Source organism: Metopolophium dirhodum, chromosome 1 (genome assembly GCF_019925205.1).
Source record: "Metopolophium dirhodum isolate CAU chromosome 1, ASM1992520v1, whole genome shotgun sequence".
Taxonomy (NCBI): Eukaryota; Metazoa; Arthropoda; class Insecta; order Hemiptera; family Aphididae; genus Metopolophium; species Metopolophium dirhodum.
In genome coordinates this window covers 119937264-119941371 of record NC_083560.1, presented here as the reverse complement: position 1 = coordinate 119941371, position 4108 = coordinate 119937264, and the positions used below count along the sequence as shown (strand labels likewise).

Genomic DNA, 4108 nt, shown 5'->3' with positions numbered 1-4108 from the left:
CTAGGTATTAAACAGCTCATTGGGCATTTTCAATTTTTCTACCAACTTTGAATGATTACTAATAGAGTTAAAATCCATTGTTACCCAGTCAACTGTAAAAACAAAAATAATGTAAGTAACATTCAAGTATGTGATAAAATATGTTTACTTGTATAATTTCTTATTATATTATGCTTAAGTATAAACATTGCTACAAGCAAATTAAACATTAATTTACAGTTTTTATGATTAAACTGGCATGTCCACATAGCAAATGAACATCCATAGTATGTACTTAAATGGTCCGAGTAGGATGGTCAGGACTATCCTCAGGACTGCCATAGCCCATAGAATGTCCAGATGTTCTTTTAATAAATCAAATATATTAGTACATACATACAACTCAATATAAACAAAATAATCTGTATAACTAAGAGTATATAAATTGTTTTTATTTTTCAGTGTATATAATTACTTTAATTTAATCGTGATTCAAACATTTAGTTTATTCAACACAATAAAAGTTTAATAAATTTAAGTCTGATAAAGTTACTATTTATGATTAATACATTTAAGCCCCATTCATAAATAACCGATTGAAACTATAAGATTTGTAACTACTTAATCTTAATACTCAGTAAAAATAAAAATGTATGAAAAAAAAACGTAACAAATAATCTGTTTAGGTATAATTATTACGGTATTATAGTAACTAATTACAAAAACAATATTTAATTAAAAATGTTACTATGACAGTAATAGTTATACAATAAAATAACATTCATTTTATTAGTATAAAAGTATACAACAGTCTTATAATTATCACATAGTCAAAGTATATATTGTCACAGGGTAACAAATATTTAAATCATGTACATGAATTCATATATTAAAAAAAATAATTATAATTTAGTATAAATGAACAGTCAGTCAAATAATATGGTAAACAAAAAATTTAAAAATAGATCACATAAATTATATATTTTTAAATTATGGTAATATGAATTCATAAATTAAAAAAAATAATAACAATTCAGTATTTTATAGTTTGTATGTTCTTTACAAGGTACATCTACGACAACTTTAAATTTTTTTCCTAAAAAAAGTATTAATAATATTAATTGAAATTGCAAACAAAAATTAATTATCATACAAACTTTTATAATTATTTAACTTACATTCTCTACAATATTTTGCTAATTTTTGTTTAGTAAATCTTTCATTTGGATGCCGTAACCAGCTTTGTATTGGTTCTTGTATTTTTTTTTATTGTAACTTCTGCATTATTTTTTAACAAAACTTCTAAAAATAAAATGCTATGGTTACAAAGGTATATAATAATGAAAAATATGATTGAACCAACTTACTAAAATTTGCATATCGTTTTAATGAAACAGATGCTAGTTTGGAAGTTTTCCCAAAAAACGTCATTTTTGTTGCCAGTTCATTGGTTAATAGAAATCTCATAAGACTAAAAATGCTTTGTTTGTAGTCACTTGATATTAGTTTTGACATTTTTTTAACCTACGGAATTAATTCATTAATCATAGTTGTTGATAATTAAATATAAATTATAGCAATTTAATAATACCAAATATTTATTTGCAATATTGTCAGTAGTCAGCTTTTCTTCGATTTCAAATAAACTAGTTTTGTTCCCAATAGGAAATTGTAAAATGAGTTTATCAAGTTCTAAATCATTTTCTAGATGATTATCAAAAAGAAGTTGTTTTAAAAGTTGGTTATTAGCATTTACAGACTTATCTTTATAATTGAAATGTCACTTTTAAGTTGGGTAATAGATTTAGTTAACCATATTTGGGATTCATGACTGTTAAATGGTCCTGAAATAAAATACAATTGTTTTTAATACCTGACTATTAAAATGTAATTAGGAATATTTACCATCATTATTAATATTATTTTGCAAACTGTTAACTTCTGCTATTGAAATGAAATCTGATGTATTATCATTGTTTTTTTAGAACCTTATAAAATGATGATAATATAAATTACAAGCTAAACAAAATTTTCAATTGAAATTCAAAATAATAAAAGTACCTGGTTCAATTTCAAAGGGTAACTGATTAATATCAAGATCAATATCTGCAAATAAATTTGGCGATAATAAAGACAATTGTGGAACATTGAGTTCCTAGTTTTTTTAATCCTAATAAAATCACATCAATTACTTAACTTAAACATAACTTGCATAAATTAAAAATATATTACTTGAATCCCTTGAGGTACTGAGTAAAGGTGAAATTGAATCATTAAAAGTACCAAGACATTTTTTAATTTTTTGGGATGGTGTACTGACTGTCATTGACTCTATAATAGTTAAATATTGAAATTAAATAACTGTAACATCATTAATTACTACTAAATATTGTATGTTACCTAAATTAATTAAACGTTTTTGAGATGAAACAACTGGAGAACATACTTGGTAGGCTGGTTTCTGAATTGATGTATATTTTTTTTTACCTATGAATAGTTTTATCATTTCTGTAGTATAATATTATATAAAATTGTATTTTAAACAAACGCTTTTCCACACAACTATTTATCTGGGTAGATGCATATATTTTTTCTTTTGTTAAGTAAAATTATTTAACTTTTTAAAAATCAAATTATTATTTTTATTTTTATGAGTTATGTATATAACTACCAGGTGGATTTGGAAATGGTGGAATATTATTACTTGGTTCAGAATTTTCATAATTTTCACTTTCACTTGTTGATTTTGCAACCCAAACTTTGCGCATTTTTATTGCAGTACTAGAATCACTTTCAAAATTCGACCTATACTCGGCTTTACTTAATATTTCCTTAGCTTTAATAAAATCGTCTAGTAATAAAAATATTAAATTTAAGCGCATATTATTAACAATTAATATATATGAAATGCATGACAGACCTGTTTTTTTTAAATATCTTTTTAATCTTGTGTACATCCCAAGTAGTTGTGGGTGTGTTTGGAATTTCCATTGGTATAACAGCGCGGTCATACAATTTGAAATTTTTATAATTAGGAAAGAAACTAGTAATATACAACAGTTATTTTTTGAGTTATTTGATATTAATGTAAATTGACGTCCCGGGAAGAATTTTGCTATGTGGGTGTAACCAGGATTCTGTTTAAGATTCCGTTTTATTTCTTTTATTTAAATAATACATGTAGGGTGCTCTTTATTAACTTTCTCACAATGACCTCATTACACAATAAAGTCCAATAAGTACTTAACAAATAAAAATAATTTTGATTCATCAATAAAATATACAAAATGCCGTCCCACTTAAGATATCATTAATTCAAGAATGTATAACCATCATTAGATGATAAATATCCTTGAATTAAAATCAAATATACCAGACAATATTGTTATAATATATCAATTGAACAAGTATGATACACTCTGCATTCAGTACTAGGATCAGTCTTAAAATGCAAGCTGTCAACTGTTGTAAATCTATGGTATATTTAATCTATGATTGTTCTGAGTTCTAGACTTCGGACTGGCAATCATACAAATCAATACAATTTACATTAATATTATATAAGCTGTGTAGATGTGCATAATTGGTGTGGTTACATTTTGTACATTAATTGTGACAAATCAACTGTTAAACTAAAATTAAATTAAATAAATAAATAAAAACATATTAAAATAATAAATTAAATTCTGAAAAACGATATACAATTCAATACCATTTGTTCTACAGTAGTCAAGTAAAGTATTTGCTTAAAATTAAATGTATTCAAATACTTTCTCAAAGTATTTATGATCAAATACTAATATTCAAATACTTATTTTTAGTTTATATTATATTTTCTATTTTAATTTCTATCATGTTAAATAAATATAAAAATTGAGAGCAATGTTATATAATATAATAATATGTTTTTTTAACTGAGTATTCAAATACGCATTTTAAGTACTTTTAAGAATCTATATCTGTATTTAAATACTTTTAAAAAGTATCTTTTACCCTGCACATATTTTACCTGTTCTACTGGCATAATAGACACAGAAAATCACTCATAGTCATCAATCCTATCTCCTTCGGGGATGCAATTTATGGCAATCCATCTACAACACCGTGTGCATGACACCCATTCCACAAC

General features: G+C 24.4%; 1 long non-coding RNA gene and 1 pseudogene across 1 annotated transcript; both read right to left on the bottom strand.

Moving 5' to 3' along the window:
* On the bottom strand, positions 1-1954 carry LOC132953576 (uncharacterized; annotated as a pseudogene).
* A 255-nt stretch (positions 1955-2209) lies between these two features.
* LOC132933734 (uncharacterized) lies at positions 2210-3553 on the bottom strand. Its single transcript, XR_009662933.1, has 2 exons — positions 2380-3553; positions 2210-2310 (listed from the first exon to the last, which is right to left on the bottom strand). It is a non-coding gene; the product is annotated as an uncharacterized LOC132933734 (long non-coding RNA).
* Between the last annotated feature and the right edge of the window lie 555 nt (positions 3554-4108).